This window comes from Phocoena phocoena, chromosome 1 (assembly GCF_963924675.1).
Source record: "Phocoena phocoena chromosome 1, mPhoPho1.1, whole genome shotgun sequence".
Classification (NCBI taxonomy): domain Eukaryota; kingdom Metazoa; phylum Chordata; class Mammalia; order Artiodactyla; family Phocoenidae; genus Phocoena; species Phocoena phocoena.
Window position 1 is genome coordinate 124391759 of NC_089219.1, and position 24588 is coordinate 124416346.

Here is a 24588-nt window from a genome sequence, read left to right on the forward strand (position 1 = left end):
AACATACTTCAGATATTACATTGTTAAGAGTTGAATGTATGCTTATATTGTTTTAATTATTTAAATAATTTAGCATTTTAGGACTTCGTGGTTTTAAATGTAAAGAGATTTAAATTTTGTTTTGTTTTGTTTTGTTTTGTTGCGGTACACGGGCCTCTCACTGTTGCAGCACACGGGCCTCTCACTGTTGCAGCCGCTCCCGTTGCAGAGCCCAGGCTCCGGATGCGCAGGCTCAGCGGCCATGGCTCATGGGCCCAGCCGCTCCGCGGCATGTGGGATCTTCCCGGACCAGGGCACGAACCCATGTCCCCTGCATCGGCAGGCGGACTCTCAACCACTGTGCCACCAGGGAAGCCCGAGATTTAAGTTTTTAAAACATTTGAAACAACGTTCTTATGATATTATAACAATAATAATAGTAATTAGAAAAATAATAAAGTAAATGATAAAGCATTTAAAAAAAAATACCTAACTGGGAAAGTGGAGAGAGAAACAATTTAAAGTAACAGACCAGCTCTTTTCCTGAGTTTCCTTAGAAGCCATTTGAACAGTTACTGGCAAAATTTTAAACATTAAATGTATTTGTGACTAAAACCTGCCTTCTCAATAAGGCAGCCTAACAGCTGTGTGTGACCTCACAGGGACCTCATTGTATAGAATTAGACTTAAATGATAGCTGAAAGAGGAAAGGGTATATAATAAGATTGAGCAAACCTATATTTATTGAAAGATTGAGCATGAAAAGATTTGGAGCTTTACAGTAGTTCAAGGAAGTAGGATTTATAAAAAATTGCGATGGGTGGCTTTTTTTTTTTTTCTGACATGGATAGATTTTGATTTAAAAACATCCAAGGGACTAGCAGGCTGTACCCTGGGGAGAGGGATGTGCAAGTAGGGAAGGAATCTGATGAAACGGTGACTTCAGAAAGTTTCTGTAGAAGGTTTGGAACTGGGGATGGAGAAAAAAAATGAATGAAATATTAGGAAAGTATTTTATGTACATTTGTCAATTTTTATTTCTACATTGACGTGATGGAAATAATTCAGAGATAGGCATACAGTTGTCCTCTGGCCAAATCCAGTGTGCTCTCGGTTTTTGTATGGCCCATGAACTAAGAAGAAATTTTATATTTTTAAATGGAAAAAAATGAAAAGCATAATATTTCATGACACATGAAAATTAAATGAAATGGGAATCTCTGTATCCATAAATAAAGTTTTATTGGGACACCACCACATCCATTTGTTTATATATTATCTGTGTAGAATCTGTGGCTACACTTGCGCTACAACAGTCAGTTGAATAGTTGTGACAGGACTGAATGGCTCATAAAAATGAAAATGTTTACCTTCTGGCTACTTATAGAACAGTTTGTTAGAATGAACACTGTAAAGTTTTTCTAAGACTAGGAATGTTTGCCATTAATAAGTTTGTTTTCTGTGTTCTTGTATTGTTCATCAGGAATAAATGCTTTTTCCAGTTAACTGTTTCCTTTTCTTTCCTTCTCCCTTTTCCTTCCTTCCTTCCTTTTCTTTTTGTCTTTCTTCTCCTGCTTCCTTCTTTTTTTTTTGCTTGATAATCCTCCTTTTTTTGGGTGTGTGGGGGGTGCTCATACTCTGGCTCCTTAAGTATATTTCCTACTCATTAAAATTTCAAAAAAAATCCAGCTATATTCAGAACTCAGTCTAACTTCCAAGTCTGCAGAGAGCTTTGTTGCTTTCTCTTCTTTAGATCATGGGAGATTATATTGCTTGAACATCAGGAGAGCTGTATACTCCTGTTTGGGAAAATTTACACACGCAAATTTTGCCCCATTTTAACCAAGCATATTGAAATGGGCAGTTAATCTTTCTTAAAAGCATTAGGCCTTCCAAAATTTGTAAATCAGGCATTTTAAGATGCATTAAGAGGATTGCATTTTAGACTTGTTCTTTAAAACATTGATTTTTCTTTCTCTTGGCCTCAGTGCTGGTAGCTTCTGTTCTTCCCCTATTACCTAGTAGAAGTGTGGCAGTTGTTGGGAAAGTAATTGGGAGCCCTCATAGGCTTCTGTTGGAAGAGCTAGGATGACCCATGTTACTCATTTGCCTGGGTGGAGGGAGTAGTGTATAGATAAGAATTTGAACTTTTTCAAATTTTCTCTGATTCTTCCTGCTTTCCTCTCTCCTATCAGTCACATGCATAGAACAATAAAATTAGGGATTTAGAAATGTCATCATGAAATAGATTATTGGGTTTGACAGAGGTATAAAAGTCATAGTTAAAAATAAGTATTTAATTTGCTTGTCCTACTAAATTCTCTTAAATAACTGAGCCTGGACCAGAAGCACACTGTTCATGACTTATTTCTATATAAAATAACAAAGGTAGTAATCATAAATCAAACTCCTGATTTATTCTGAATGACCACCAGCTGCAAACTAAGAAAGATTTTTTTCCCCACCTAGGTTTTCTTGTTCCTAATCATAGCCAAGCAATGATAAATTTGATATTTTCCTTTATTTCATTGTGGTTCACATGTACTTTATGCAGGATTTTTTATATTTTGGGGGGGAGCCACACTGTGCGGCTTGTGGGATCTTAGTTCCCCAACTAGACCAGGGATGGAACCTTGACCCCAGCAGTGAAAGCGCCAAGTCCTAACCACTGGACCACCAAGGAATTCCCTATGCAGGATTTTTAAAATGTGCCTGGGTAGAGAATGAAACTATCGAAAATCCATGTGGCTGTAGAAATAATGGTAATACTCAGTTTGTTTATTTTAGGTAATTTTTTCCCCAGTTTCTTTCCTTTCCTTCTAGATCTTTGAGTATTGCCTGAAATTTACCTTTTTTGGTAAATTTCTATAGGAGATGTGGGAATATTGAAGAAGCAGTTTTGATTTTAAATAAGAAGTTACCTATTCCTATTATTTATTGGCCTTGCTTTTAGATGAGTTGCTATTTGGTGCTCTATACTCTGCCTTAGAAGCCAGATGTCTACCCACTACTTTGAATTTTAACGTAATTTAATATGTTTGCTAATTAGTAGGCTTATTTCTCTGTAGACTCAACTGTGTTACCAAAATGGTTGGGGAATTAAAGTAGTTTGGTTCTTATTTATTTGTTCATAAGTTCAGTTGTCTGTCTAAACCATGAATTTGGTAAAATTATGCTTTCTTATAAATCCTTTTCTTTCGGGAATGCTTGTCACTTTCCATTAATGCAAACATCTTCATCTAAGAATATTGACAGTCTCGTCATTTTCCTTTACAGTCCTTTCTTGTTTTCCATCTTTTTCCTTGTCTTTTAAAAGATACTGTTTTTCTGGAACATGCTGTTTTTAGTCCTGAGATTTGCAACTGATAAATTCCAGGGCTAACTTTAGTCAAATGAGTATAATAGCTATTGATGGTGGAAGAATTCTATGATGAGATAAATAGTGTTTTCTTCCCTCCCCTCTTCTTTTTTCTTTTCTTTTGAAAGTACTTGCACATATTCTAAAAGGAAAGTAATGTAGGTGGAGATAAGGAGCATTATTAATCTACCTAACAGAGAGTGAAAGTATTTTTGTAGAGAGCATAGAGGGGTGGTTTAATTTTAATTGCATTTTATTTTGTCATTCTCTCAATGATTGTCTTTCCCCCCCGCCCTCCACAAATTAGGGATTACATTTTACTGTTTAGTAACTTTCCTTGATATGTCTGTAATAATTGGACAGATTAAATCACACAAGAAATCCAGTCTCATTGTTTAATAGCTTCATTTCCTCTAGTCTAAGTAATTCTTCTCCTTAGTATTTATTTTTATGTGTATTTAAAAACCATTATGGTTTTCCCCACTGGAATGTATGCTCCACAAGGGCACAGGTGTTGGCTTGTTCTCTTTTCTATACCCAGCACCTGAACAGTGAACAGAGCATATAGCAGGTGCTCAGAAAACTTGGTGAATACATGTAGCTGTGTATACACATCAGAAGCCATTGGGGTTAGTTGTGCCTTTGCCTGGGACCTCATTTCAGATAATCACAAAAATCTTCATCCAAAAATAAGTAGAATAGACCCATAAACTCGTTACTCTACTAAAGAAGGGGTGTTTTCCGTTGACACACTCTTAACAACAGGTAGACATTATGAAAGAAGCAAAGGGATAGGATAGGATATCAGATAAATTGATTGGGATGAGGAATTATGGTAGAAAACATCATTAAATATTAGCCAGTAAAATCTGAATCTGTAAATGGTGATGCAGAGGGAACTGGCACATAAGGTGCATTAAGCTCAGGAAGGCTGGGATGGGACCCCTGAATGGTGTGTAGGTAGTAAGGAAAGGTCCCTGAAGAAGCTAGCATCACAGAGGGACAGACAGTGGCCTCAGAGTCAGGCCTGTGGGGGAGTTCTGGTCTTGGTACTTCCAGCCACATGACCTTAGTGTCCTGAACCCTCCGTTTGCCCCTATGAGGACTGAATGAGATACTGGGGGGGTGGGGGTATTATTATTGTTTTTACCAGCAGCCCCCAGCAACCTCAGCTGAGGCTGTTCTCCCTGGCAAGCAGGGAGCAGCTTGATGAGGAGAGAGCATGCTCCCAGCAGTAGTGTTTTCTTACACCAGACACTTATTTTGCAGCTTATTTTACAACTCTATTATAGCAGTAAATGTACATCATTCTGCAGTAATATTACAGTGGGCCACAGTAGCCATGAAATCTCTCTACTCATCCTTTCTAAAACTGGAAGATGGGGCTAGATACTGTTCTGATTCAGCCGTTCAGGTTTTCCATTCCATTTTTTTTAAAGTGTTAGTATTTGCTTGAGCCTAACCATGCAGGCAGAGTTACAGAATCTTTACATTTGAAGACTGCCTGGAAGAGTCTAGGTTAAGAAACAAAGACATTTAAAAATATCAGCTTAGGGACTTCCCTGGTGGCGCAGTGGTTAAGAATCTGCCTGCCAATGCAGGGGACACAGGTTCGATCCCTGGTCCAGGAAGATTCCACATGCCGCGGAGCAACTAAGCCCTCGTGCACCACGGCTACTGAGCCTGTACTCCAGAGCCCACGTGCCACAACTACTGAAGCCTGCACGCCTAGAACCCGTGCTTGTGCTCCACAACAAGAGAAGCCACTGCAATGAGAAGCCCGCACACCACAACGAAGAGTAGTCCCCGCTCGCCCAACTAGAGAAAGGCCGCGCAGCAATGAAAATCCAACACAGCCAAAAATAAATAAATTAATTAAAAAATAAAATACCAGCTTATCAGCATTCTGTCCCAGTAAGGTGAATTTTAAATTCCATTTTTCTTCACCCCCCCATACCCCCCAAAAAAGGATGGCGTAAGTAATGAGGATTGATTAAACAACAAATGAAAAACCCTAATAATGACTGATTGATGGTTCTGTGAAACAGCACTAATGCCTTAACTACTTTCCATCCAGAGCTTCTGTATAAGAATACCTTTGTGCCCTGGAAATGTTCAGGAGAAACCACTTTAGATGAATCCTACTTAATAATTTGCTTATCTTAAAATTTTTAACAGAGATGGTGGTTTGACTGCATTACACCGCAAAATAAGTGATACAGGAGCAGAATATTTAACTTACACTAGAAGACTATTCTTATATAGGAAGAGTTCCGTTTTTTCAGAAATCCTTTCCTATTGAAACCATTGATGAACCTTGTGAGAGAAATTGTTCTAAAGTTTATAAATAAAAGCAGCTAAGTTTTACCATCAGCCTCCTCACCCCCATGAGTCTGAATTGTGAAATGTTTTTAACAAAGGACAGAAAGACTAGAAAGTATTCAATTAAAAAGTGAAACATTTTCAGTTCCATATTGTAATCAAATGAAGGAGGGAACACAGTAAAGTATAGAGAAAAAAGAAATCAGTAGATGGAAGAAAAGAGGAGAAGGAAAGTTATATTGATGGCAGGGGAGAGAGTGCAAAGCAAGAAAGGATGGTCAGAAATAAGGAAGGGAAAACGAGAGAGGTTTTATTACAGGGGTGAGCAGAATGTCTACTTGTTATGTTCTTCTGATATGAGCCATGGAATAATTCACCATTCTTTGAAATATTCTTGTTTGACCATCAGTGATCTTTAGGTCATGAAATCCAGTGGGCATTTTTCCAGACCTTTTCTCAATCGAGCTCTCAACAGCATTTGACTTTCTTGTCCATTCTCTCTCTCTTGAAACCTTACCCCTCCGGAAGCTGTGAAATCATGCTCTTTTGGTTTTCCTCTCATTTCTCTAGTAGCTTCTGCTTTGTTGTCCTTAGACATTGGAGTTCATGAAGGCTCAGTTCTGGATGCCTATATTCTTTTCACTCTACAACCTACCAAATGTATCCATCCCTATGTTTTCGGTTACCACTAACTGATGCTACATGTCATTCTCTAGTGTCCTGCATTTCAGTGAATAGCATCACCTTACTCATCTAGATGCCCAAGCCAGAGACTTAGGAGTCATTTCCAACACCCACCTTGGACTCACATCCCAAATCCTTACTACCAAGGCCTGTTTTATGTCCTTTAATAACTCCCAAGTCTGCCCATTTCTCAGTCCATATTCTTGGCTACCCTAGTCTTAATAGTCATCTTAATAGTCATCATCTCTGTCTTGCAGCATAATAGTAGTCTCCCATAACTTTCCTTTAATTTATTCTCTACACTGAAGCTAGGATGATCTTTTGAAAATAGAAATCCAATCATGTCATTCTGCTTAAAATTGTTTCCCACTGCTCTTAGAATAAAGACTAACATCCCACATGCCTACTTCTCCAGCCTCCCCTCTTTCCTCCCTCTCCTCACTTGAGCCACCCAGGCCCTTTGTTCAGATTCTCACAGGTGCCATGCTCTGACCTTCCACCACTCCCTTTGCCTGGTCAATTCCCACTTCATTCTTCAGACCTCAACACAAAGACAGTTTCCATAGAAAAACTGCTTCCTGATATATGGTCTAATTGTAGTTTGTTCTTTTCCTTTATAGCATTTATCATAATTTGTCATTATATATCTCTGTGATGAGACAGAAAACTCCCAGGAGGGATGCAACCTTGTCTGTTTTACTCACCGCTGAACCCCCAGAATCCCCAGCACCTGGCACATGGCAGGCAATTAATAAATAGTGATCAAATGACTGGAGTCTGTCTTTCCTATAGACTCAAGGTATATACATCACTGGTCCATAAATATTACTTTCAAGAAATCTTAGGACACTACGTAATCTGTTTAGGACTCAAAGATGACGATAATATTACGTTTATCATTCAACACAGTATAGAAACTAAAGATAAAAATCAGCCATTTTCTGATCTGGAATTGAGTCTCTTTAGATTGTCTGGGAACTCCATTTGTACCTGTCCCCGACATGTTTCTCAAAAGGAGACATGCTGACTTAGGGATTTTGCTTTAATTCAGCAAATGTTGGAGGGCATATATGCCAGACACTTTGTAGACTTTAATTGGCTACTCCCCCCCCTTCTTTTATCTTTCTGTGATAATGGAATTTAAAATAATTTTAAACATAGATTTGGTTTTCAAGACCTATTTCACATGGGTACATATTTGTGTCTTTGAGTCCTACTTTAAACCAAGCACTTTATAAATGAAGTGTTCACTTGAAAGATATTTTTTCACTTGACTGTGATTAAACTCTTTAATTTTTATATAATTATGCATGTTAAGGGTATTCAAATGCCATTGGAACAAGATTTGTGTCCCTAAGTTCTTCTGTTTCTTCCTGACAATAACAGCAGAATACTTACCAGATATTTGGTGGAGGGCCATGGTATGTAACAAATGTCATTCGTGGATGAGACTTAGCAAATATGATTTTAAAAAAGAAATTCAGTCCTTTGTTGTACAAATATAATACAATTAATCTCTGCCCTAGGATGCAGACCAAGAGCTGTTACAGTTTTCAAATGTAGGTTTATGCTGAACTATTTTTTTTTTCCTTAGAGATGTCCTTCCCACCGTGATAGAATATATAACAGAGTTAAGGGAGTAACTTGTGACCTACCCTTGCAAACCAGATTAAATATAGAAATATTGGATTATTTAGTTATAAGAGCTTGAGGAATACTTAAAAGATGAGAAGAGATATGATTTAGAGTAGGGGAGAAATGCGGTTCTTGGTAGAGGTAACTACAGCATAAATGTTCCTAAGGAAACAAATGTTGATGGGAGTTGGATGATGAATGGGACTAAGTGGAAGACTTAGCAAGCAGGTTTACTTGTCTAGAGTGAGGAAAAGGTAGTGATTACTGGAAACTATATGTTTGGAAACAGGCCAAGAATTCTGACTTGATAAAATGATTTGTATTTTAAAATATAGTATAAAAGTTTATAATCTAAGAAAAATAAAACTTTGTTGGTCTTATGAAAAAAAAAGTGGATGCTATAGGTAGCAAAGATGATTGGCGTTTGAGCTTGATTTTTTTAAGTGACTTTATTCTGTTACTTGGGGCTGTTTTTAAGTTTTTATAACTAGTCTCTTCATTCAGAGAATGTGGAAAAATAACTGCACACTTCCCATTTAGCAAACATGTTGTTAGGCTCTCAACAAAAGTTTCTACTGTCAGTTGTTTTTGTGCCAGTGTCAGCCCAAATTACCTAAAGGTATGGACAGTACTATAACAGTAACTTTAAAGTATCTTTAAACTTTTAAGTATCTTTAAAAAGATAGTTCACATTAGGTTTTTACATGACCCTTACTGTTTTTTAAAGGTGAGGGTCAAGGTGGGTTAACAATTTTGCTTTTCTTTTCTTTGAAATTAATTTAGGCTTTTGTGAATGTTTTGACCTCCCTTCCCTTTTCATTGAAATACTTTCCGTTGCCTGTTCTTTCCAGTCTTAGGCTTTTATTTTTCCCAGTCCTGGCTAAGCATAAAAAGGAAGATCGTCCTTCTTTCTAACCCCTTCCCAGAAATTAATTGTGCTAAATTATCAGCTTCTTAGATTTCAAGCAATCCTCATGCCAGAGGCATTTATTAAGTGTCCATATGCACTTGCTACTATGCTAAGTGTTATAGCAATAAAGTAGGTGCACTTGGGACTGCCGACTATTAAGTGCTTTTAAAGTGCCAGGTAACACTAATGCAAATCATGTTATCAAAGGTATTTATATAAATAGTGTCCCCACCCCCATCCCACCATCCTAAATGCTTTAAGATTACATCCCCAGAGGAGGAGGGTGGAGTGTTTAGTCTTCATTTGGGTCTGGTTTAGATGAAGAAATATAAGTTCTCTAGAGATCCATTTATAGACTGGTCTTATTCAAAATGTACGTAAGGTATTTGGGAGTGTTGTTCCAGTAGCAAAATGCCTAAGACCGCAATTGTCTGAATAAGGAAAAATGGCAAAAGAGCTATAGTGTACAAGTTTAAAATAATGTACTGATATGTGGGGGGGGGGGAATATTCCAGTTTACACTTGTAGGATGGTGGTTTTCAAGCTATTACTAGGAGAGAGAATTTTAAAATTATTGTTGTTTATTATTTGAAGATAGCAGATTGATGTACTGCAGCCGAAAGACTAGTTCTGAATTTTAAGAGAAGGTTGTCAGAAACATAGAAAATATATTGTGCCAAAATATCTCCATGTATTGTATGTAGATTTGGACGCAGTGCTTCAGGAAAGAAGGAAGTTCCAGAAGAGGCATAATTAAAGATCAAAAAGACAAAATAATCAAAGCACTTCAATCTGGATTATTATACAAATTTAGGATGTTTTAGGCATCCATTCAACCAGGTAGTTACTGAAGAACCACTATGTTCTAGGCCATGTGCTGGGCTCACAGGATGCTCTTTGATGCTTCTGTCAGACAGGATACTACTGGTCAATGCAAACTGTACATCCCTCTAGTTTGTTTTTCTTAACACTCTAATAGGAAAAACAAAAGAACATGGAATAAAAAAAACAAAACTTTGAGATTGTGTATGATCTGAGATCATAAAATCTTGAATAGGTAGAGTAGATGCAGAGTTCTTGATGAACATTTGGGAGGTAGGGTCGCCTAGGGGTTGACGATGGGGTTGTAGAGCCAGACTTAGAACAGTTATTGAACCACAGTAAGGGCTCAATAAATGATGGCTATTAAGTTGAAGAATACTAGAACTTTGTAAAGACTTAGAGAACTAGATATTGGACAAATGAAAAATATTAAAGCACCTCTACAATTAACCAGCATGTTGTTAGACAAATCCTGGCAAACTGAAGATCAGATCCAGTGGAGAATGCCTTCTAGTAGCATGTAAATATTCATGCTTTTTAGAATTCTGGGACATAATTGTGGTGCTTGAGGCTTATAAAAAGGGGGTTTTAAGAGTTGTTTGAATAACAAAAGATTGGCCTGCTGAATGTGGAAGAGCATTCCAGGAATCAGGATTAGTTCCAGAGGAGAGTTCAGAACTGGAGAGGGAAGCACACAAAAAAAGGGTGTTAAGTAAATTTATGTGGGTCTAAAGCGGTGTTCTGAAATGAGGGCGATTTTGCCTCTCAGGAGATATTTGACCATTTCTGGGAGAAGGGTGCTACTGGCATCTTGCTAGAGGCCTGGGACACTGCCTCTAACATCCTTTACTGTGCAGGACAGTCTCCACAACAAAGAATTACCCAACCCAAAATGTCAATAGTGCTGAGGTTAAGAAACAATGGTCTAGTACAAGGTGTAATAAAGGCCACTGGCTAATAGAAGCCTGCGATTATAATATCTCCACCCCACCCCCCAGGAAACAAATATGAATACAAATTTAGCTCAAATTAATTAGCTCACCACGATGCATACAAACATCTCCTTAAACTGACCGCACTGCTTGTGCAACGTTAACCTTTCACCATGCAATCAGGAACCTAAAATGACGCAATCCTTGCTGTAACCTCCACACTGTATGTCTTCCCTCCCCTATCCTGGAGGGAACAAAGTGTAATGCACATTTGCTTAGATTAGAAATTGCAATTAAAACTATTACCAAGAATCTTCTTTTCTAGGTGTCTTTTTTTTGCTGTACTCCTGTCCCTGCGGGTGCTCTTTTGTACACCAGGCAAGGTGATAGGTTAACAAAGCAGCGAATAAGGAAGATTTAGTTTGCTGGTTCAATAAAGAAAAGTTGAAGCTTGAAGATCTAGAGATCCTTAGCATTTGTCTGTAGGACCGACAGTTTTTGACATCACTATGGAGGTTTTTAGAATTGTGATATGGTTAGAATGAGGGATAGAGGTGACAGTTTATAAGTGACATGGAGGATTGCCTGGTGTGTGGAATCATTCTGGAGTGAGGCAGTGTGTTGAGGAATAGTTTGATCAGGAAGAAGTTAGGGGGGACTTCCCTGGTGGTAGTGGTTAAGAATCTACCTTCCAGTGCAGGGGACGCGACTTTGATCCCTGGTCAGGGAACTAGGATCCCACGTGCGGTGGGGCAACTAAGCCTGTGCACCACAACTACTGAGCTCGTGCACCTCAACGAGGGAGCCCGTGTGACGCAAACTACAGAACGCACGTGCTCTGGAGCCTGTGCGCCACAACTAGAGAGAGAAACCCACACGCCACAACTAGAGAGGAACCCGTGTGCCGCAACAGAAGAGCCCACACGCCTCAAAGAAGACCCCGTGTGTTGCAACTAAGACCCAACACAGCCAAAAATAAATAAAATAAATAAATAATAAAATAAATATTTTTATTTTATTTTTTTTAAAAAAAGGAAGAAGGGGCTTCCCTGGTGGCACAGTGGTTGGGAGTCTGCCTGCCGATGCAGGGGACATGGGTTCATGACCCGGTCAGGGAGGATCCTGCGTGCCGCGGGGCGGCTGGGCCCGTGGGCCATGGCCGCTGGGCCTGTGCGTCCGGAGCCTGTGCTCCGCTACAGGAGAGGCCACAGCAGTGAGAGGCCCGCGTACCGCAAAAAAAAAAGGAAGAAGATAGGGACCTTTCCTCTTCATTTCAGATCTATAAATTCAGCTGCTTGCTGAACCTCTGAGAACCCTTAGGCATATCAAATTAAACATATCCAAACTCATTCTTTTCCCCCTTCACTCCCACATTTTCCCTTCTTGTACTCATGTTTTCCTCCTACTCAGCACCACCACCTACTCAGTCACTCAAGCCAGAGCTGGCAGTCATTCTGCTCATCTCCTTCACCCAACTGAGCATTTAAATTGGTAGCAAGGCTGCCTCCTTAATGCTGTTCATTCTGGTTTCTTCTCCGTTCTCGGACTACTGCCTTAGTTCTAGCCCCCACTCTTGCCTTGGGTTCACGTGATGGTTCAGTTTTCAGACTTACGCCCTGTTAACTTATAGTCATAGAGCTACCAAGTAAACTACCAAAAAAAGTTTAAAAAACAATTATGTTACTCTTGCTTAAAACCCTTAAAGGTTTAAGGTCAAAATTTAAACTTTTAAGTATTTTAAGGTAAGTCGAAACTTAGATATGAGGGACTTGATGACATTGTCCTTGCTCACCTCTCTAACCTCACCTCCCAACACTTCCTCACCTCCTCACGTATACCATTTGCTGCTTCCTGGACTTGTGAATACGTATCACACCTCTTTCCCTTCCCATGTTTTACTTTTTCTATACTTTTCCATCCCAGTACTCTTTGTTTCACTTGTTTCTGCTTCTCAGCGAACTGTACTCTGAATTTCTTGTCTGATTTAGATGTTATAGCTCTTCTCAGCCCCTTTAGCATCTTAGCTAAGAGTTTAAATGCAGGACTTGCTCCAGAGACAGACTAGACAGGTTAAAACTTCAGCTCCACTCTTTGCTGGTTAGGTCTCCTTGGGCAGGTTACTAAATATCTCTGTATCGCTCAGTTTTCTCATACGTAAAATGGGAGTAATAGGAGAACTTACCTTATAAGCTTGTTCCTATGAAAGTAGATTAGTTAGTATATGTCAGATACTTAGAATAGTGCTTGGTACATGTTAACATGTATTGAGCATTAACCTGTTATTATCTTACGTGTACCTCATTCATAGCACATGTTATGTGGTACTGAATCACTACTTGTTCCCTCTTCCACTGCATCGTGAGCTTTTTGAGGAAAGGAACTAAATCTTATTCAACTTAAATTTTATTCAGAAATATTTATTGGGCATCCACTGAATCATAAATATTTGGCCAAATCTAAACCGCTCTGTTTTTGTGAGACCTCTGAGCTATATGAATAGTTTTTATCTTAAAGCGTTGTTTAAAAAAACAGAAGGAAAAAGAAGAGTTTGTGCTGGAAATCATGGGCCCACGGAGCCTAAAGTATTTACTACCTCTAATATTTACTTCACAGAAAACATTTGCTGATCCCTCAGCTAGATGTCACAGATACACAGGATGGCTGGCATTCAGTGTTTGTTAGGATGAACAGATGATTGGATAGATAGATAAATGAGTAAGGTACAAAGATCAGAATTGTGGGTATTGGTGATTATTTGTAAGAAGAAATGGCAGCAGTATTGTGAAAATGTGAAAGTGGAGAGTCCAGAATAGTTGCTTTTTCTCATTTGGCAATCCGGGGCTAGACTGTTGTTTGTGTGAAGGGACATTTTAAGGTCTTTCATCTTTCTAACGTGTTTGAAAAGTTGGACACAAGAATGCTGTTTAAATGCCCAGATATCAACATGTGGTAGAAGACGAGAATTTGCTAGCTTCTGTAGTTTGTTAGGATGAAAAGTTTCAAATAGTTTTCTGTTTTCCATGAGGAAACATCCTTGGCATCCATGCTAGTTAACAAATAGTATATACTAACTTTTGAGTTTAACTAGCTAGCTTCATATTTTGCTTGCATAAATTTGTGAAAAGTGAGAGGTAGAAGCCCAGTGCTCTGGCTTCCACAGTTTTTGCTTTCTGTTAGACCACGTTGCATCTCTGGCTTTCTGTTGTTATTTGACAGAATGATAATGATCAGGACTTAAAATCCATTTCTTGTTTATTTTTCAGTTATTTGAAAATACCATACTATACTTAGTTTGCTATTCCCACTGTAATAGTCCAAGAAACTTAAAAAAAAAAAACTTTTTGGTGAAACTAAGATTTTATACATTTTAATGCAGGTGATCCTTACCTCTCCATAGTCTGATCTGGAGGCAAAAGTGGGAAACCCTGCTCCTATAGAACACTGCTTGCGAAGAGGAGCTTATGAAATATTAGGTTATATTTCTCTCTTAAAAGAGCCTTTTTAATGAAAAATGGGGCATAACTTGATGTTTCATCTTTAGTGTTAAGCTATAGAATCTTCTTCCATGCCACCATGAACTCTAATACATACAACGATAGACTCTCTAATGTTATTCTTAGACTATTTCTTTCAGAATATTGTTAACACCTTTCACAATAAATAAATGCTTGTCGAATTGAATTGAACCTGCTGAATAGGTGAGCTGTTTTGCTTCACTGAAAAATTTTTTTGTTGTTGTAAGTATCAAAGAATAACTTGTTTTATTTATTGTCTCTACTGGATTCATTCACGTCTGTGATATTTTCAATGTATTTTTCTTTATTTAAATGTGGAAATTAAATTCTAAATTGGTTGGCAGCTGTGATGTTGGTTTAAGGGCAGTAGGCTTCAAGTTAAAGTTTGTACCTTTATTCTGCCACTCTTATAGCATTTGTATTAGGACAATCTGCTTGAATCTGCTTTTTCTTATCTGTAAAATAAAGAATAGGGGACTTCCCTGGTGGCGCAGTGGTTAAGAATCCGCCTGCCAATGCAGGGGACACGGGTTCGAGCCCTGGTCCAGGAGGATCCCACATGCCACGGAGTAGCTAAGCCCGTGCACCACAACTACTGAGCCTGCGCTCTAGAGCCCATGTGCCACAACTACTGAAGGCCGTGTGTCACAACTACTGAAGCCCGCACACCTAGAGCCCCTGCTCCACAACAAGAGAAGCCACCGCAATGAGAAGCCTGTGCACTGCAAGGAAGAGTAGCCCGCCCTCGCTTAACGAAGACCCAACGCAGCCAAAATTAAAAAAACAACAACACTGCTTAAAAAAAATTTTTTTTGTAAAGTTAAAAAGAATAACTGCTTCAGAGAATTTGGTAGGATTAAATGGGATCTCATTGAAGCCTACCTAATACAGTATCTGGTACAAGAAGACTGTTCAATAAATATTTAACATATTAAAAGCAAATAATTCTTTAGGTACATCTTAAGACTGTTTGAATAGAGGTGTTATAGAATCACAAAATCTTAAAATTTAGAGGGGAAATCAGAGTTCAAGCTCAGCCTCCCTTCAAGGAATTTAATTTTTTCTCTAGCATCCCCATCAAGTATTCATTTCTCAGTGCCTTCAGAAAAGGCATTGTGGTAGATTTTCAGAAAGCTCCAGAGTTGAATAAGGCACAGAAACTCTTTTCAAGAAGGCTGTTTATGGCAGGCTGCATTGAAGAACTCGCATTGGAACTAGATCTTGAAGGATGGGTAGAATCTGAATACTTAGAGGGGTTTCTGACCGCAGGAACAAGTGGAACAAAGGAGAGAAAATACAGGACAGTCACAGAAAATTGTGAGCATGAGTAACTCCATTTAACTGAAGTTTAGGGAAGGTAAAGGAATAGTGAAAGGTCAGGTTGGAAGAGAAGGTTATGGCCAGATAGTAGAAGTCCTGGATAATTGCTGCAGTTGACTTCCTGATGCCCATCAAATGAAATACAATGACAAAGTTTTAACTGTGAGTGGTATAATCAGAATCATTCCATTTTTTTTTTAGTAAATATGCTAATTTTTAAATAGTTCTCCCTTAATATTAATTTGAGATATGTCCCCTTGCTGTAACTTTCATCTCTTTGTTCTGGTTCATTTTCTGTAGCCTGAGTCAATCCCTTTCTCATCCCTCACATCAAATCAGACACCTGTCAGTTTTACCTCTAAAAAATGTGTAGAATATGTCTCTGTAGCTTCTATCTCTGAGTTTAAGCTACCACCATCTAGATTACTGTGACACATGACCCAGAATCAGCCGATAATTGTCCATTCCTGCTGTCCTGTTAAGAGCATTTTTCAAAACCTTTCTTTGGTAGATCTCCATTCTTAAAAAATTTAGAGAACATCTTGTAAACCATGTCACTATGCTTGACCCTTATCACCAAAGTTATAGTATAGCTAAAGAAACAGTCTGCTGATTCTTATTTTCTTGTTGTAGCCAAGGCAGGAATCACTGAGGTAACGTCATTTTTGACACATTACCTTGGATTACTGAGCACTAGAAATGTCTTTTAAAATCAGGGCAGGGGAGGAGACCTTAAACCACAGTGACAAGAGTGGAGTAAAGGAAGAGCTGTGATAGAGGATACACTGTGCTATGGCAACACAGAGGAGCAAACAACACTTAGAGCTTGCTTTTGAAGATTGAAATTGTTTATTTTACACCTTATTCTCAGAGACCTCTGGCACTGTAATGGATTATTCAGAGAAATTCTACAAGACTCCTACAAATGCCTATAACATCCCTTTACATGTTTTTCATGCAAGCTCAAGGATATGAGGGATTTCCACAGGGTCCATGAAGAGGAAAATGTATGGTCACCAAAAATTAACACTGGGGCTGCCCTAAGGGCCTTTGTTCAAACCACCCTCCAGAGCCTTGTGTTTTAATGTCTGTTCTAGACAGAAAACTGGACTTTTCAGGGTGGGGAAATGGAGCTGAGATCCCCGCATAAAGCTTGGAATTCTTAAAGACCTACACCCTTAGCTAAAGGGTAGGCCAGGAAAAAAATCCATCTACCATCAGAGTGCTGCAATGAAGGCTTGTCACTTAACCTTACATCTATGTACAAGTCTTCCCTGAGAATCTGTAACCTTAGTTCTTTTTAAATACAGATTTGAAGTTTAAATTTATACTGTCTGTGTGGTCTGGGAAACCCAAAGCCAAGAAATAAAAGTGATCCCAGGCTAGAAGTGCCTCAGGTAGGGCAGAGGTAAATGTATGGCCTTTCTGAAGGAATGTACTTTCAACCTATGCTTCTCAGACTCCTCCAGATTAGTTTTCTAAATATGAGTCTATAACCCAAAATTACAGAACCTAGGAAGGAACAAGCCAACATCAGACTTGCAGCAAAACAACCAACAATAGAAGTAGACTCCCTGCTGCCTCCCACAGACTTTAGATTATTGGAATCAATCAGGTTTACTGTTTAATTTTTAAATGTTTTAGTAATAAAAGGGGATTGAAAACATGAGCAAGAAACAAACTGTGAAAATGACTAAGTAGATTTGGCAAAGAGATAATCTCTAGAAAGGAAAAAAATAGTTAATGAAATTTAGAGACTCAGTGAACAAGTTAAAGAGTAGATTAGGTATACTTTTTGAAGAACGAGTTAATGACAGATGTGAGGAAAAGAAGCAGATGAATAGCAATAGTTATAGATGAAAGATATGAAAGAGAAGTTAAGAGGTACGGAGAATAGAATGAGCAAGTTTAAACTGCATCTAATTGTGGCAGTAGTTCCAGAGATAATAGAGATGATTCTCAGCTATTAGCAATTCAAATACACACTGGCTAAGAATTTTCTAGAACTGATGAAAGGCATGAATTCTCAGTTTTAGGCAGCAGGATAAAAGCCCAGGCAGGGTAGATAAAAATTCTGTACCTATATATATTATAGTGAAACTGCAGAAAATCAGCTTTAAAGAGAATGTCTTAATAGAGGAAGAATAGATAATTGCCCATAAAAGTGCCACACTTTCACAGTACTCAGCAGCAACAAATGGAAGCCTGAAGACAATGACAGTGTAAAATGCCGAGGGAAAATGACTACCAACCTTAAAATTTTTACCCAGCTAAACTTTTATTCAAGAATGAAGATGAAATAACTTTTGTTGGACAAATAAAAACTGAGTTGGCTACTATCATACCTTCACTAAAGGGACTTTTAAAGGATGTACTTAAGAAGGAGGGACATTGAACTCAGAAGGAAAGACCGAGATGCAAGAGGGAATAGTGAGCAAAGAAATCAGTAACATGGGTAAATCTAAGTAAACTACACATCTCTTTTAACACCTTGGTGCATAGTAAATGCTTGACTAACAGATAAATGATTCATCCGTTTTCCTGTAATAGTGTGCTTTCTTGTTCAGCCGTAGCAAATAGAGGGATTGACTTCTTATTCAGAATTTTTCAAAGAGAAGCTGGAGTCTCAACAGGACTCCCAACATGATTAGTCTTATTTTGCAAAGTTAAAAGGCACAGTCTGTCTCCAAGGTGTGATTTGGAATGGCTGAGTTTCTTGCAAGATTTGTGTCTATTTATAGGCTGCTGAGCAAATTTTAATTTAGGTATTGACTAGGCTTACCCCTGTTTACCAAGATCCTGAATGTCAGTCTTGATTTATAGTTTGAATCTGGAATTTCTACTAAGAATGTTCCCAGATTTCACGTTCATTAATTAGAAGACAGTTCTAAATTTATTGTTTCTGAGAACCCCTGCTAATCTAGGGGAAACATAGTAAATAAAATAAAACTTGTTACTTTTTAAATGGCCAAGAACACAAACCAGAAGCTAGTCTTTTTCTCCTATGGCCCTGACTTTTAAAAAGAAGTATTTGCTAGACAGAATTTTTTTTAACTTTTGAATTTCAGATTTGCTGTCAGGAGTATACTTATAGTAGGGTTTTGCTAGGAGTGCTGCTCTTATTAAAGATCAGTAGATGAGTTCTCTGAGCACATAGTCCTGTCTTTTTCGGAAATAGTTTCTTTCAAGGAGTTTGTTTTATTGTGGACTTAAGCTGATATCCCTGATCTAATTCTTACTGACTTTATAGGCACCATTCATTCAACAGATACTTTTGAGCACCTCTCGCGCTCTATCATGCACTAAGGTTGCCAGTGTGAATAAGACTGACTAAAAAGATGCCTGCGCCCAGAAAACCTGCCTTTTAGTGGAGTGAGTAAGTAAGTTTTAAAATTATGAGAACATAGAATAAAATGGGGTGACGTGATAGTGACAGGGCAGTGGGGGCCGGGGAATGTTCTTTACATTGCATGGTGGAAGCCTTCGCTGAGGAGATGACTTTCAGTCAGAGACTGGAATAACAAATAAAAAGAAGCCACCTGGGCAAAAGCATCTTAGACTGAAGGAACAGAAATTGCAAAGGCTGTAAGGCCCATGAGCTTGGTGTACATCCCTGTGGTGGTGTATGCATTTTATGCATTTTCTTTCTTTTTTTTGGCCACGCTGCCTTGTAGGGTCTTAGTTCCCTGACTAGGGATCGAACCTGTGCCCTCGGCAGTGAAAGCAAGGAGTCCTAATCATTCGACCACCAGGGAATTCCCGGTGTATTTATGTTGGTGGCCTAACATGGCCTAACGTTTTGTGGTAATTAATTTTAATTTTATGATGGCGTAAAAATCACACCAGATTGTCATAACTTAAATTCCTATCTTTTACTGACTCGGTTGTTGTAAATTACCCTGATTTTTACCCTATTCTGTATTCAGCCAGTGGAACTAAACTTAGTTGAATTATAAATCTAGGTTTTTACGTAGGAGACAAGAGATAATGGCAAAGGATCATAGTGTCTTAGATACGTTACAGAATTTAAGTATTTAATCTACTTTTTAAAAAATAAACTTTATTCTGTAAATATCTAGTTACTTACAGGTTTTCAACATAAGTAAGGAATCCTTAAAATTTCATGAAAACTACATTTTCTCTTTTGTAAGAGAAAATGTAGTTTTCATGAAATCTCTTTTCATATTTCTCTCTTAAAATATGCATATGTTTGTTCCCTTTTAACAAAAAGTAAAAACATTTCTCAGCTTTTACTTAAATTATAGATTTCTAATGTCTTGTTCTAGCTTTTCAGTCTGATTGCTTTCAGTCTGATAGCTTTTCATGTCTGATTGATCTTTCTGGCCCTGTGGAGCAGAGTACAGAGCCCTATACATAATAATTTCTTAAAGTTATTTGTTGAGTGAATGAATTAATGAATGAATATATAAACACTTATTATAAAGTGACTGTTAGAGAATAATGATCAGTAGTCAGTATACTTAAAAAGGTTGACATGACATTGATCACTTTTTAAAAAGTGACTTTATAAAATTGTTGGAAAATATTTTTGCATTTCTAAAAGGGAGGTGGTCAATGTGAAGAGCACTTATATGGACTAAAAATCAGAAAATGGATCTGAATTTCAGCTGTGCCATCACTCACAGGGTGTTCCAAAATAAATCATGCAAACTTGCACACAATTTCTTAGTTGGTACAATGAAGGGATTGCATCGATTGTTGTTAACATTTCTCTCTGCTCTAAAACTCTAAGATTTTTATCCTTTGCTGTTTGTAAGAACCAGGAGAGATAAAGGTTACCTTTTATGTTAGATTTTATTCTAAATCTAGTGATAGAGGACAATGGTGCTTAAACTATTCTTGTTAAATGATAAGGGAAAACCTTGGAAAATGTCCATTGGCAGTATGCACAAGCTGATTATGTTATGATCAGTTGTGCCACTTTTATTTTCTTTAATGGCCTGTACTCTGCATCTTCCTGTCTAATTTTTCTCTAAGTATTGAGATTATCGTAGTACAAAGGAATGGTATATTTGTAAGAAGGGGCTCAGCCAGAATGGTGAGTTGTCTGGAAGATGATGGTCTCTCTAAGTAGAAGGAGATTGTTAGGGGTGGTCTACAATACAATACTTTTTTCTTTTAAGGTTTTATTGATATTTTTTCAGGGTGGGAGGAGGTGCTAGGTGCTTCCCTCTTTCACACTAAGCATAACATTCTTCTATAGCATGTTAGCTTATTGTTGGGGAATTTTTCTAAAGTGAAAATAAAATCTGTTTAATAGCAAATTCAAGCTTAGAATAGGTAATTTTAATAGCCTCATTTTGTCTCCCAAATGGTCTGAGGTAGTAGAAGATTATCTGAGTGACATTACTATAGGGGCTCTCGTCCCTTCGTAGTAGGCAAAATGAAGTACGACTACCCTGTAGAAATGCTGCTGGCTTGGAGCTCCTGAGATCTGGCATGCCTGTTTCACTGTCCTACTCGCTTTCTCTCAAATTCACGTTAGAAAATTGTATGTGTGTATACACACATGTGCACACACGCACTCCCAAATATTTGGTTTGACTTGGCTCACAAGATTAAGAGATCAGAAGCTTCAAGCATGGTAGAACTGGGCTCTTTGTGTTTCTGTGCCCTCGGGTTCTTTTCCTTATGGTTGCAAAACAACTTCCAGCAGCAGCCAGGAAAATATGCTTCCTTGTTCGTGTCCAAAGGAAGGAGAGTCTCTGCTTACTGTCTGTATTCAAAGTGAGAGTAAAAGTTCATGAGCTCTTTCCTTGATTTCATCAGCCAGAATTGAGTAAACTTCTGGGATACAGTTCATTCCTGAACGAGTCACTAACTAGGGGGACTTAAGCATTCAGGTCTTTCCCTTGATCTGATTATCATTGCCCTTATCCACGTGGGAGAGTTGGAATGGCAACCAGCATGCACCACTAGTATGTAGCGCACAGTCAAACATCAAAGTCAATGAAATTGGCATTATTGGATCAGTTCTGGCCCACTAGTGGCACAAAGACAATACTTTGGCAGTCACTGGTATAGTGAGCAGTGGACCAAGGGTGGGCCTGAAGGAACACCAATATTTAACAAAGAGAAAGAGGAGCCTGTGAATCAGTTTCCTACTTAAATTTATTCTGTATTGCTGCTTTGATGTAGAATTTTTTTTTAATTATATGACAATAGTGATGATCTTAGGATTTGTTTTCTTTATATTTCTTTTTCCAAAAGAATAGAGACTGCTGGAAATACGTTAAGCTTAGAAATTGAGATTTGAATTTATCCCTTAAGTAAAAATGTTCCTTGAATATTTGAGTAAAAATGTTCCTATAATTCAAGTGTTTTCTAATTTAAGAAAAGAAAGTAACAAGCAGGAGAAAACAAGTCAAATGTATATTCATTTCTGCTTCCTGCCTTGTTCCTAAAGTCAAGAATCTGACCTTTGAGTAAGTTTCATCATACTTCTTATCACAAAAGAGATTACAGAATAATCCTGGGAGTAAGTACATAAACACTCTCCTTTGAATTTCCTGTGTTTTTTTTTTTTTTTGTAAATTGTGACCTGTCTTCAATTTACTTAAAATATGATTTTTAAAGTACATTCTGCAGGTATAATACTGAAGGTATTTAACAATTTAGTTTAAATTATGACCTTCAGAAAACTATTCAACTGGCTTGAATTCATTGATTCTAATGATATATGGAATATTTGATTTACCCAGTGGTTTTTCTCCATAATATATCTCTCTGATCACTTTAATGTCACTACCTGGGCTGAGTTTTTTTTGAAGTGCTGCCCATTGTCTTAAAGGAAATAGGGAAGAAATTATAAATGGTTATACAGAAGTTAATAGAAAAATGAAAAGAGTATTTTATAGTACATGAACTGTCTAATACGTTAGATACTAAGGAAGAACTGCATCCATGTATGTTTCTTAAAAATTTTTTTTACAAGTACAGTCATCCCTTGGCACTGGGGGGATTGGTTTCAGGACCCTTGTGGATACCAAAACTCAAGGGTGCTCAAGTCCCTTGTATAAGATGACAAAGTATTTGCATATAGCCTATACACATCCTCTGATAATAGTACTTTAAATCATCTTTTGATTAATTATAATACCTAATACAATGTAAATGCTGCATAAATAGTTGTAAATATAATACAAATGCCCTGTCAGTAGTTGCCAGGTTTTGCTTTTTGGAGCTTTCTGAATTTTTTTTTTTTTTTTTTAATATTTTCGATCTACATTGGTTGGTTGAATCCGTGGATGCAGAACCCACAGATATGGAGGGCCAACTGTAGTGAGGAAGGTTAAAATTTATGACTCAAACTTCAGGCTCATCCCTACATACATGTTTGATATCTGAAAAAAAGATATCTCTCTTTTATTATAAAGTAATAAATGGTTAGGTTCGCTGCCCCGTGTCTGAAGACCTCAGTGATTGGAAATGGGTTGTGGTTGGTAATGGGCTGGGAATGGCAGTGGATTGAGTCTTACATGCAAGGATCCTCCTCTCCTTGAGTAATCAGGAACAGACACTTCTGATTTTCCTTTTGTGCTTGGCATGTGTAGGAAAGACAGACATGATGTACCACTGTTAATTTCTGCGTATATTTTAGACAGTGAGATACTAGCAAAGAGACTTAATTCAGGAGGCCAGTGAGTTTTCCTTTACATTTGTTACTATGCCTTACTTCCAAGGGGTCAGCATTGCATTTTCTATTTCATATTTCAGCCTCCTCTGAAATTTGGCACTGTAAATCAGTGGTTCTCAAACTTTAGCGTGTATCAGAATCTTCTAGAGGGTTTGTGAAAACACAGATTGCTAGACCTCCCATGCCCAGAGTTTCTGATTCCGTAGGTCTGGGGTAGGGGACTGAGAATTTACATTTCCAATAATTTTCCTGATGATGCTGATCTAGGTACTGCCCTTTAAGAATCACTGCTGTAGGGCTTCCCTGGTGGTGCAGTGGTTGGGAGTCCGCCTGCCGATGCAGGGGACGCGGGTTCGTGCCCCGGTCCGGGGAGATCCCGCATGCCGCGGAGCGGCTGGGCCCGTGAGCCGTGGTCGCTGGGCCTGCGTGCCCGGAGCCTGTGCTCTTCAGTGGGAGAGGCCACAACAGTGAGAGGCCCGCGTACGGCAAAAAAAAAAAAAAAAAAAAAGAATCACTGCTGTAAAAACCTTAGTTTTAGTAAAATCAGTGAAGAGTCATACTGAATTTATTTAAGGAAAAGATACATGGTATTTACTACTGTTTAGATTAGACTTTGTATTGTTTCTCTCTGGATGTTGGTTATTACATTGAGTGACCTACAGGGAGTACTCTCATAAAATATATTTCTTTGGTAAAAGAATGGTTGCCATTGGTAATTGTAACTTTTCACAGACACATTAATAGCTGCTGCCAGGCTGAAAGCCACTTTTGGACGAGAAGAAAATACTTTCCATTATTTTGCTTAATGTTTCAAGCAAAGAGGGATTTTTGTTGTTGTTGTTGTTGTATTTGTTCTTTACTAAGATACCATAATTGTTATTTCATTCAATGAGTATTGAAACTTTTTAAGCTAGTCTGAGGCCAGTACACAACCTCTTTGCCATTGCCAGCTGTGCATGTTTCTATGGCAGCTCAGTAGGGACTAGCAGGATTACTTTTGTAGGGACCACACCTGGCTTATTTGCATCCAATTTAAGTTGGGGAAATTTCAAAAGGATAAGAGGTCTGTAGATGTGCCAGTGGACAGCCAGAAAGAGCTTGTCAGTTTGTAACCATCACATTGGTCTAAAGGAGGAAGAGTAGGTGGGTTTTCCTTATTCATTATAGTTCCTGCTCTGGAGGAGTTTGGTGGATGTGCTGAAGTTTATATTTGTTTTGTGTATTTAGTTGTTCATGTGTTTCTGTTTTGTTTTGCTTTTTGTTTTAGGTATATCCTCTTACAACTTAACAATTTTAAAATTCTTTTAAAGAAGTTAAAGTACATATAGATCAGACTTTTTTTTCAAGAGAGAGAAAAAATTCAGTTTCTTTTCAGTTGTATAACATAATAAAATGTCTTAGTAAATTTTTGACCACTGTTGGAGAATGGTGGCAGAATTTTAATGTTGATCTCT

The 24588-nt window shown here is 38.0% G+C and overlaps 1 protein-coding gene across 2 annotated transcripts in view; it reads left to right on the forward strand.

The window, feature by feature from the left end:
* POU2F1 (POU class 2 homeobox 1) overlaps positions 1 to 24588 on the forward strand; it is a 171373-nt gene that overhangs the window by 50456 nt on the left and 96329 nt on the right. The window lies entirely within an intron of this gene.